The sequence below is a fragment of the Silene latifolia genome, chromosome 2, assembly GCF_048544455.1.
Source record: "Silene latifolia isolate original U9 population chromosome 2, ASM4854445v1, whole genome shotgun sequence".
NCBI lineage: Eukaryota > Viridiplantae > Streptophyta > Magnoliopsida > Caryophyllales > Caryophyllaceae > Silene > Silene latifolia.
This window is the reverse complement of record NC_133527.1, coordinates 168,958,396-168,970,801: the sequence shown is the minus strand read 5'-3', so window position 1 is coordinate 168,970,801 and position 12,406 is coordinate 168,958,396. Positions and strand designations below refer to the sequence as shown.

General features: G+C 39.2%; 1 protein-coding gene across 1 annotated transcript in view; it reads left to right on the top strand.

Annotated features, from left to right (window-relative positions):
- Nucleotides 1-12,406, top strand: part of LOC141631071 (uncharacterized) — a 204,823-nt gene that overhangs the window by 63,285 nt on the left and 129,132 nt on the right. The window lies entirely within an intron of this gene.

Sequence of the window (12,406 nt, the reverse complement as noted above, 5' to 3'; positions counted from 1 at the left end):
TGCTATTGCTAGGGATGGCAGTGGGTTGGGGACCCGACACAGATCCTTCGGATCGGACCCTAATGGGTCAGGTTTGGGTCTGAATTTTTGAGATCCAATCGGGTATGGGTCTAAGATAAATATTTCGGGTTGGGTATGGGTCCAACTTATAAGACCCGGACCCAACCCTAGACCCGTCCAATTTAAAAAAAATAAAAATTAACTTAACAAACACACCGTAGACTTGTATCACTTGACAAGTCTCACACCTCTTTAACCTTCCAATCTCTTTCTTAAATCACTTTTATTGACTTCTCCATCTTCCCTCTCCCTTTCTCGAATTCTCGGTCTTCATCCACCATTGTCGACGATCTCCGATTTCACTTCCTCCTACTCTGCGTTTTAGCATCCTTTGCTGCGTTTCATTCATCCTTTAGGGTCCGTTTGGATACAATTTTAGGAGGGAAGGGGAGGGGAGGGGGAGTGAGGGGAGGTGAAGGGGAGGGCAAATGGGACGTGGGTGTTTGGATGACAAAAATTATGAAGGGAAATGGAAGGGGAGGAAGGAGGGAGATGAAGAATGGATGGAGGATTGAAGGATGCTGGTGGTATAATTAGAGTCCAAATAATGTTTTCTTTCCAAATCTTGCCACTCTTGGAAAGATTATAATTTGTTCTATAGGAGGGAAAATAAGTCCTCTCATTTCTCTCCCTTTCCATTTCCTTTCTCCCATATTTTTTATCCAAACAAAGGAAATTAAATCCCTCCCTTTCCCTCCCCTCCCATTCTCTCCAATTCCTTCAATCCAAACGGACCCTTAATGTCGTTTCTGCCTTATGTTTCTCTTTTTGATTCCGACCCATTGCCATGGTTGACGAGGCATATATGGATAAATGCTAATCTCACTGTGTGTCCCACATTGCCTAATTAAGTAAAGTTAGGCTAGTATATAAGAAAAAAGAAATAATAACCTGCTGGTTGGTGATCCAAAGGGCGGGGCAGATGCGCACCAAGTCAAGACTTCTGAACCTCTGATCTACTCGGTTCGGTTAGGTCATGTCAGCAGTAGTACTTTGGGAACCTTCTAGCCTGGCTGGGTCTGTTGGTGAAACCACACTTTTTTCCGTAGTTGATTATCAAAGTTAAATAAAATAACTCCAATAGTAAAGGAGAACTCCCATATCCGTCTCATCCCAGATTGACATATTCCGTCTAAAAGTTTCAAACGGACTTATGTGATCATTTTTATGGTAAGATTTGACCATTATATGGTTTATATCCTTTAAACAATGACCCCAACCGGATGAACCAATCGACGACTATAGATAAGAGATGTGAATTCTAATTAGACTGTTAATCCGATAGATTAGATAGTAATGTGGGTCCCACATTGCCTAATTAAGTATACGGACAATGGTATATAACAAAAATAAAGTAATGATCTATTGCCATGATAATGGCATGGCTAGTAGGTTAGGTTAGGTTAGGTGGTTCGTGATCCCAGGGACGGGGCACAGACACCGAGTCAAGACTTCTGAACCTCTAACCTACTTAGGTGGGTTATGTCAGCAGTAGTACTTTGGGGCCTTCGAGCCTGGCTAGGTCTATCGGTGAAACCACCACTTTTTTTTTTTTTTTTTTGTTAGATTATTGCCATTCGTAGTTGATTATAAAAATAAGGAAAAATTCAAAATTACTCCTTTATATGTACACTTTTTTCAAAGTTACTCCCTTATAAAACAAAATTTCAAAATTAAGGAGACTTCCGATCAAAAATTGCTACCAAGACCCAACTCGGGTCATAATTAGATGTTAGTGACGAAATTACCCTTTGTTTATAACACAAATCTCATTACAGTTTACCGTAATTGACTATTGATCGACTCTCAAATATCATCAACCAAAATTAGTGGGTTAAAAGCAATTAACCTTATTCCGCTGATTACAACTCCTCTTTCGATCATTGCTAACTAGGTAAGTCCAACTGTAATTCTATTCTACTTTGTAAATTGTTTATTCCGTTTTGATTTCTAATAGTTAACTTCAATTTCTTCCTACAAGTTCATTAATCACCTTTCTTTGCCAATTGGTTTGAGATTGATCCAACCAACAAAAATACTTACACCCCCGAGCCTTAGTAACTGGATTGTAAATTTGGCATGCTTCAAATCTTCTACCTGGATTATCACTTGTCCAAGAAGTTAGCTTAGAAGCTACAAGACCACAAAAGCACAACTGGACCATCACAACTACAATGAGAATTTGAGTGGGAATTAGAACTTGACATTGATTTAATATGTCAGAGTAAATAAAGAGATGGAGGAATACAAAAAAGAGAAAAGAGGTGACAAGTGAGATGAAGGAAGAGAAGAGAGAGAAATGAGTGTAAGGAGAGAGAAGGAGGCTGAGAGTGATGAGGGGAATAGAGTAAAAAGAAGAGGGGCAAATTGGGAAGGAAATTATAAGAAATTTGAATTTAGTCGGAAAATACTTCTAATTATGACTTGAGTTGGGTCTTTGTAGCAATTTTTGATCGAAAGCCCTTTATAAGGGAGTAATTTTGAAATTTTGTTTTATAAAGGAGTAGCTTTGAAAAAAGTGTACATATAAGGGAGTAATTTTGAATTTTTCCTAAAAATAACTTAGGCTAATCCTTTAAACATGACCAACCGGGTCAACCAATCAATCAAATATTTCCACTACGAGGTATATTTTACATGTAATGATCAGACAAATAATGATCTCATTGTGGTTTTGTAAATACAAACTAGTTTTTGTACCCGTGTAATGCACAGAACCTTTCAAAATTTACTACATGTTCACTACAATGAGAATTGAGAACTACTTTGTTGCGAACTTGAAACCATTAAAAACCAAAACCACATACAAACATGATATAACTTGCTTTGTCAAAACCAAACTCTAAATAGAGGAAACCATACCTTACTACTCCCTTTCCTCATCAATTGTTTAGCTATACTCTCATAAAGAATAAAAAAGTAAATAAATGATTGAGACGGGGGAGTAATAATAAGAACTTTAACCATTAATTCACGAGGTAATTCCGAAGCAAGAGGATTGTCATTGTGACAAAAAAACACACAACCGGTTTTTGCGGATCATCGATAAACGGGTAATCATAAATGCGATATCCATGTTTTCGCTAAAATACAATGAAATTAATTTACTCTGTACTTGATTATAATCATTACAAGTTACAATTACTTAGAAAAATAAAGTTAGTACAAAGATAGTCTGACGTCACCCTAAGAGAAGTCTAACACCCACTAAACTTAATAACCTTGTCGAAGACTTCAGTATTGGTTACAAAATTATGAAGAGACCCATCAAATTCTCGCTTTCCTCGCATACTTTACCGTCAGTAATTAAGTTTGAGTTTCTGTCTCCGTACCAAACTTGTCATCCTCAGTTGCGACCCTTTATCGCAAACATTGATAACATTTATAAGCCGCTTTAGTACGTAGAAGTGTATCGACGTGTTCCTGAACCCTTTTTTTTTTGCCAGGGCTAGTCAATTGCAAAAATATATCAGTCCATCCAACCTCGACCGAGTGAAGGAGAGATGATGTAATAAACATTCACTTGAATTTCTTTCACCAACCAAAATCTCAAATATTAGTAGATGAACATATTAATATACGGAGTAGTAGCAATTTAGCATTTCGGAAATATGTCTAGAAGTATCGCCCACCAAATCAATCTCACAGGAGTTACCTCAAAATGTATATATCACATAGAAGAGGAAAAAGAAGCAAGGGTGTACAAAACGCAAATTACACCTATTGATGCCGTAAACATTAAGTATGACTTAATATATCTAAATAACTCAATTCTACAACCCAATACGATAGTACGATTATTACCACATAGGATGTTATAACTAAGAAATTAAAATACAGTATATGTTATGTTATGATTTAAAGAAAATATAGATCTAATAAGGAGGAATAAACAAAAATATTAACAAGTCTCTCACTTTAATCATCTTATAGAAGAAAAATAGAGGGATACGTTTTCCTCCAATGAAATCAATCCTCCTCTATTTTGTTATCTAAACAAAGTAAATCATCTCCTTTCAAATCCATCTGCATTTGCTCACATAGCTAATTAGGGAATGTATGGATAATGTGCACTTGAAAACTAAGCATTGCATCGAACAATAAATATTAAAGAGGAAAGTTATGTACTAATGATACACTGTATATCAAGTCGCCTTTATGAAAAATATGTAGTTTGATTATATTCATCCATAAACAAAAATATGTCCATTAGAAATGAACGTAAATCATAGGAGGGTAATTGCCAGAGGCCATACATTGTTGAGAAAAGTGGTATTACCAGAGGTCAGTGATTAAAAAAGTGGTAACAACTCAAGGCCCATTAATCCAAACACTTAATTACTGTAAAAAATCAACTTTAATCAATTTAACCCCTAAATAATCCGAGCAAAGCAATAATCAATCATGGTAATAATCACTTAGCCTCAAAAACTAAAATTAACTCATGTTTAATTAAATAGCAAAAATATGGAAAATGAAAAAAGTTACCCAGTTACCACCCACAGTAGCAATGGTTGGAGCCGATCTCCTTCTCCCTTCTTGGTCGTTGAAAGAATTGTAATATTCAAAGGAGGTATACCAGACATGAAGGTAGAAAAATAATACAATCAAAGACCGGAACCTTTCAGGAAAATAGAAGAGTAGAGATAAATCACAACATTTTAAAATAATAATAATAGAAACACCAACAAAATAGAGATAAATAACAATATTCAAAGGAGGCATACCAGGCATGGAGGTGGAAGGAATTGAAGCTAGCTGGGTTTTTGTAGGCAAAATAATTGTTTTCTCCGCAAAGTAACCGCGGAATTTGAATATCGCGAAACGGTTCCTTTGTATTTATGTCGCGTTAATTGCACTAAAGATGAGTAGCATAATGAAGGGAGGTGAACAAATGACGGTGAGGGAGATGAAAGGACGAACGTTTTGGGGCGCTGCAAAATGGAGTGAATTTCTAATTTCTTTACTCTGTATTGTATTTTTTATGCGCTGACAATTGGTTTCCAAAGATAATGCTTGTGATGCCAGGTGTCTTTAAGATATTGCTCAGCTTGCCTTTTTATAATATTATATAGATATAGATGTCCCCTTCAGAACTCAAAAACTTCGTCCTTTAATTGCAAACTACGAGTAATTAATTAATACTTCCTCTCTTCCATTAAATTTTTTACGTTTATTTTTTTCATAAATGTTAAGAAACTGCAAATACGCTCATGTATGACCCACAACTTTTGTGTCACAATCACCAAATCACCAAAAAGGAGTACTAATAAGGGTAATTTGACCAATTAATTGCTTAATAAAGAAGGTTCATATATGAAAACATAAACAATCAAGTAGAAAGACCAAGGAAACGGAGGAAGTACAAGACACTGTGATTGGCAGGATAACAAAGTAAATTAAAATAAGAGTTTTTTTGCTATTTACCACCTATTGAGTATCAAAGTTTATATATTACCACCTATTGAGTCCATTTCTACAAATAACCACCTACTTTTGACGAAACCCCCACAATCCACACCTATTTAGAACTTCACTGACGGTTTTTATTATTTATCGTCTCGCTTACGATTTATTGTCTCTCAATGATTTAAAATCACTAAAATACCCCTCATTTACTATACATATCTATACTCCTGGCTACTCCCCCTTTAAAATATATACTTCGTACAACCGAAACTCAACTCTCAATTTCCCCTGAATATTGCAGTTCTTCATTTCTGGCCAAGCAACATTAGGAATTTTTTTTTAATTGTTCTCAAGTTTCGAGTCCCCCTCCTCCACCCTCTCTTCGTTTCGAATCTCTTTATACTTGTTACGAAAATTTCTATATTGTTTTCTGGGTTTATCATTCTAATCAATTTCCGGGTTAACATTAAATTGGGGAAAATCTGGGGTTCTTAATCAATTTTGGTACCCATCGCAAATTTAGGGTTAATATTTAAAAATTGGGAAATTCGCAATTTTAATCAATTTTAATCAATTCTGGTAAGCATTAAGCACGATTTTAGAACGAATTGTGAAAGAAATTAGCTTAACTTTGAATTAATTGACAATTGACATGATGACTATTGTCGATTGATGACATGAACGCTGATTTCCGTCTCCCAAGAATGAAGCTTTAATGTGATAAACAATTGCCCAGATTTCTAATGGAGATAATGACCGTTGTTGATTGACGAAGATGACATAAAAGAGAGTTTTTTATTTAGTTAACTTAAGTTAACTGAGTTGAAAAAAATGAAATGAGATAATGAACGTGTGAGAAGATGAACATAAGAATGAACGTGAATTGAGTTGAAAATATGTGTATAATAAATGAGGGATATTTTGGTCATTTTAAATAATCGAGAGACGATAAATAATAAAAGCCGTCAATGAAATTTTAAATAGGTGTGGATTGTGGGGGTTTCCGTCAAAAGTAGGTAGTTATTTGTAAAAATGGACTCAATAGGTGATAGTATATACAACTAGTCTCACCTGTGACGGACACTATCCGTCACAAGTGAGTGACGGATAGTATCCGTCACAAGTGAGAATTTGTGTAATACATAACCTTTGATACTCAACCAGTGGTAAATAGCGAAAAAAAAACTCTTAAAATATCATAACAAACCAAAGTGTGCACATGCAATTATCAAATTGATTCACACCAACTTTTATGTTTAAACTAATGTTAATAATATCCCACATCGGTTACAACTTAAAAATATCAAAATTTGATTACAACTAGTTTATAAACTAATCAACTAATTTTAAAATTAATTACTTATTACTTATATTATTATATATTAGTTTTAAGAAATATGAGTGATTAAAGTCGATGCTTCATTTAGTCCTCATTTATTAATTGACTATTTTGCCTAGAGCTACAAAACATTTCATATCTTGTTGAGGAGGCTCACCGTAGTAGTTAAGTCTGGACATTCTTTGCCAGTTTGCTGCATCACAGATTCATGTTTACCCGTCTTAAAGTTAAGACGAGTAAGTCAAATAATATCAAATCATATGGCAAGATTTGCAACTTGTCTAGAAAATGTCAAAAAAATTGTTTCTGTTAGGAGCATGTGGTAGTATTTGATCCGTTTTAAGATTTAAGAAGAATACTCCATCTTAAGCAAGACATACTGACTTGCTCGAGAGACATGTTTTTGAAGTAGTTTATTAAATTTCAGCCTCTAGAAGTTTGTTTGATACGAGAAAGGAAAAAAACTTCTCTCTAAAAACACCCCCTTCTCTCTAAAACCAAAAACAAAACAACCCTAATTTCTTATTGAGCCGCCGCCACCCCTGCCACACACATCCTCACCTGCTCCCCCTATCCTATCGCCGGAGATGGGTTCCTCCTTTAACCTGTCTCCGGCGATACGTCGCCTCTGAGGTCTGTCTTTGGCTTGCTTTCACTCCCCCTTGGTCGGATCGTGGATCCGTTTCGATCGTCCGGCGGCTATTTGGGTTTGTTGTCTTTGCTCTGAGGTCATTTCGTTCCTCCGTTCTCCTGTCCTGTCATTGAAGGACTTGCTGGCCAATCAAGGGTGTTCCCCTCTCCTCCACCCGTTCCCATCCCTGGTTTGTTTCTGTTCCTGTTATGGGTCGTCGAGTTAGCGTTTTTTTTTGTGTCCTTTTCGTTTGTGGTGGCGGGTTTTGGATCGTTTCGGAGTTTCCCCCTTCCCCTCGCCCCTCTCCCCTCCGATCGTCCATTGTCCTGTTTCATCTTGTCGGGCTGGGGTGTTTTGTCTAGGGTTGGTTTTGTAGCAGGTGGCCGATGGTCCTGGGGTTGTTGTGGGAATTTGGAGTCTCAGTTTGTCGGGGCTGCTGGTTGAAGGGTAGTCCGTGACGGTCGTGGTTGGCGTGTGGGTCCGTTTGTTGGTTGGAGTGATGTCGTGGCAGCCTGGACTTTTGTCCTTCAGCGGTGGTTGTTCGTAGGGTGGAGTCGGGGTCTCTGGTTGTGTCGTTGGTTGGTCGGTTGCGGTGATTTCACCTCTGACTTATGTGTTTTTTCATCGTTTTATGTCTTTTGTTTATTCAAATAATAAATTCTCGTTGGTTTGGGGTGTCCTGTCCCCTTATCCTCGGGTCAATTAGGATGAAGGTAACTTTGCATCGGGTCTGTGTTGGGTCCAACTCACTGCGGTTTTCAGAGTTGGTGTTGGTAAGGGGATTGTTCAAGTGGTTCCCCTCCTTGTTATCTACCTTTTTACTCAAGTTTCTGGGCTGTGAGTTTCTGGTCAACGGGGGTTATGTTCCAAAGTGTAGGAGTTTGCTCTCCTCTGGAGACAGATTTTTGTGGTCTGTCTTCCTCCTTTTCTTTCTACGTCCTTGGGGCGTAAGTGCACTTTGTTCTTTCTCGTTGGGTCAAGGGGCTAATTGGTTTCTGAATGAGGTGTTTCACAACCACGGAGATGAATCTCCAAGACGCTTTCTAGGGTCTTGTTGCAGGTATTTCTCTGAAGTTGTATCTATTAAGACGAGTAACAATGAGTTGGTGGAGGCTCGTTGGTTTTCTGAGGAAGATTATCACAGCCAAGGAGATGAATCTCCGAGACCCTTCCTTGGGTATTGTTGCAGGTATTTCTCCGAAGCTACATCAATCAAGACAAACAAAGATGGGTGTTTTCCTTTGGCCAGCGCGGATCATCCACTAGCGATTGGGGTAGATTATGACTTTGAAGAGCGTGTTCAGACTTTCGTCGTACGCCATCAACACTATGTTGTTAACCGATGTAACTTGTACCTTGTTTCAGTTTATGTTATTAGTAGTACCCTAGTGTTTTATGTTGTAGTCTATAGGTATGGTCTAGTGAGCCGTACCACTATAATGTAAAACTCTTTCTTCACAGCTGTAAAAAAAAAAAAAAAAAAAAGTTTGTTTGATACTGAGGGTGAGACTTGTGATTTGAATTTGCAAAAGCTGGGAAATTGTAAATTTTTTTGGCGCAAGATAATAGTAAAAGTAGCATGTTTTATTGCAAAGTGTTAATGCTAATTTGATTCAATTAATCGAACGTCGTATGCATATATTATGGATATCAGAGACTAAATTTGATTTATGTGGGTATTTATATGTTTTCTGTGGGTCGTAATTTTTTGAGGCGGGCGATATGGGACTTACCATAATCATATCATCATTGTTTATTTAATAATTTCGGTTCAGTTTCAATTGTCAATTAAATTTGTGTCACGATAAGAAAACCGAGTTCCCAAAAACAAGAGGTAAACAAAAAAAAAAGTCTTCCTGGGTTTTTATGGAAGTTTGGTCTTAGTTATCTTTGCTGATTCCTTCTTGCTCAAGGCATCGACCTACACCGTATAGGGATGTCATTGGGGCGGGGCGAGGCGGTGGTGGATATAGGCTCCCCCGTACCCGCCAAGCAATTCTCATACCTCTACCCGCCCCACTACCCATGGCGGGTACAAGTTTCCATACCCATATCCGCCCCGCCGGGTGGAAATCTAGACCCGTACCCGCCCCATTTACCCACCAACCACCTATATCATAAGTTTTTCGATACTTTTTTTCGATAAAATGTAGTTTAATCACTATGAATTTCCTCAAATTTTCATTTTTATATTTCTAGTTTAAGATTTTCTATATAAGTTAATAAAGAACATTATAAAAAGTCATGATAAAATATATATTTTTTAATAATTGGCGGGTATTTGGTGCCTTGGTGGGCATGATGTAAAACCCATCCCCGTCCCACCACCCATGGCGGGTGGAATTTTTGTACCCGTACCCGCCCCACAACCCGCGAAAGCTTTACCCGTACCCAACCTAACTGGGGTGGGTGCGGGGCGGTTCCCGCCCCGCTGACATCCCTAACACCGTGGTTCTAGGTTTGTTTTCGTCTCTATTTATTTCGTACGTTGGTGTATTTATTTTATTTAGGACTTGTAGGTTTGTGACAGGGCTGTTCGCTAGGGTTTGCGGAGTTCGTGGTTTTTTTGTTGTTTGTTTTGTTCGGTAGGTGTTTGGTGGTTGCGTTGGGTCTCATATGGAACGAGGAAGTTGTAGTAAAGGTAAGGGGGTGATGGGGTTTTCTAGCGGCGAGGGTAAGGTATTCGACTGGGATGTCGAAGGGGAATAAGTCCAAGATGTTAAGACGGAGAGGATTATTGTGGGAAAAATCTGGGCGTCGAAGTCAATCAATAGTCGTGCTGCATACGATGCTGAGGCTATGGAATTCGACGGGGAAGGTGATTGGTAACGTGCTAGATGCTAGGGAGAGGAATTTCATCTTTCGTGTCGAAGATGAACGAGATAAGACAAAGGTGCTTGAAGGGCAACCATGATACTTTGATAAGTTTGTATGGTGTTTTAATGAACCTAATGGTGAAAGGAAATTGACGGCCGCTTTTCTATCTACCTATTTGGGCTCGTATATATGACCTACCTATCAAAGGCCGTATGAATGAGGAAAATTTGCGTCGTTTAGGTGCACAATTGGGAAAGTACGTTGTAAGAGATGAGACCCCTTTCCCGGATTTGAAGAAGAATACTTGCGGAGTGAGAAGGAGATGATAGAAAAATTACAGCGGATTGTTTTATCATGTAAGCATAAAATTAAGCCGGGACAGAATAACGTGGTGGTGAGTAGTGTGATAGAGGAGGAAGAACGGGCGGATGATGATGGTGATATGGTGATATGGTGGGTGGTATGAGGAAGCTATGGTGGGGGAAGGATGAAACTACGGGGGGAAGCCTTCGGGGAATCCGGTTGATGGTGATAAGAATGGAATAGAAGGTGAATATGGGGTGGTGGATAGGTTGAATGTGGGAAGTATGGGTGGTGTTATCGTGGACATGGGTGAGGATGTGGTGGTGGGTATGGAAAGTGTTGGGACGGTGACAAGGGATGGGCGGAAGTGGCAGCGTAGGGTACGACAGGTGGATGTGGAAGGATTGGGTGACGGACGAATACAAGATAATTTGTTTTTAAATGAGAATCAGAAGAGATTGAGAGGGGAGGATAAGGTAGGGGCTACGAATGTGTCAAAGAAGGCTACGATTCACACTGATGTGACTATGATTGTATCTGAGGCGGAGGTTGATTCAGTTCAACCCCGCCGAGCCCAATGAATTGTTTGAGCCTTAACTGCGGGGGCCTGGCCAACCCCGATGCAGTAGGCGGTCTTCGAAATATCATTCGGAGAGAGGCCCCATCTTTGGTGTTTTTGTGTGAGACAAAACTGAGTAGTAGCGAGATGAAGAAATTCACAGCCAGTATAGAGGAGTATTGTAGCATGGAGGTCGATAGCGTAAGTAGGTCGAGTGAGCTTACCTTCTTATGGAGAGACAAGTCAGGGTGGTATTTTGGTCGACTTGAGTCCATTATATGGAGTTCGATATTGGTGAGGAGGCGGTTAAGTGGAGGTTGACGGGTTTCTATGGTTCGCCAACGGTGCAGGATAGATATTTATCATGACAATTACTTATGAATTTAGCTGAGGAGCATCATTCTTCGTGGTTGTGTGTCGGGGATTTTAATGAAATTTTATTTGCAAATGAAATGAAAGGTGGGTCGAGGGCTCAGTGGCAAATGAATAATTTCAGGGGAGCGGTGGATGTTTGTGGATAATAGGCAGTGTAGGCTAGATCGGGCTATGAAAACGGAGGCTTAGAGCGAGCAATTCCCCTATGCGAAGCTCTATCATTTGAATAGAGAATGGTCTGATCATGCTCCGATAAAAGTAGTTCTGGATGGGCGGAGTGAAGGGGGGATGGTGCGAGGAGTCGGTTCCGTTTTGAGCAGATATGGGTTGGAGAGGAGAGGTGTGAGGATACCATTTGACAAGTGTGGGAAGATGGTGATTGGGACGTGATGGAGACAGTTTCACGTTGCGCGAATGAACTTCAAAAGTGGAAAGGTGTCAGCATTGGTAAAATATTGCGGGATTTGAATCGTAAAAGGAGGAGATTAACGTGGCTTAATGAAAATGAGAGGTCTTCAGCTAATGTTAAGGAGATGAAGGGGATTATGGGAGAGATTACACAATTACTCCGCCAAGAAGAAATGTTTTGGAGGCAGCGGTCGAGAGTCGTTTGTCTGAAGGATGGGGATCGTAATACTAAATATTTTCATAGGAAAGCTCGTCAAAGAAAGAAAAAGAATCATATTGCACGTATTATGGACAGCCAAGGCACGATTTGTGAGGGTGTGAGTGCGGTGAAGACGGCTGCGGTGAGTTTTTTCTCTTCGCTTTTTGCGTCTTCAAGGCCGGAGCAGTTCGATGAGCTCTTGGATGGTGTGAGAGGCCGAGTAACGGATGAAATGAACGAGTACTTTGGGGCGGAGTATAGGGGTGATGAATTTGTTGAGGCACTAAACCAGATGCATTCATTGAA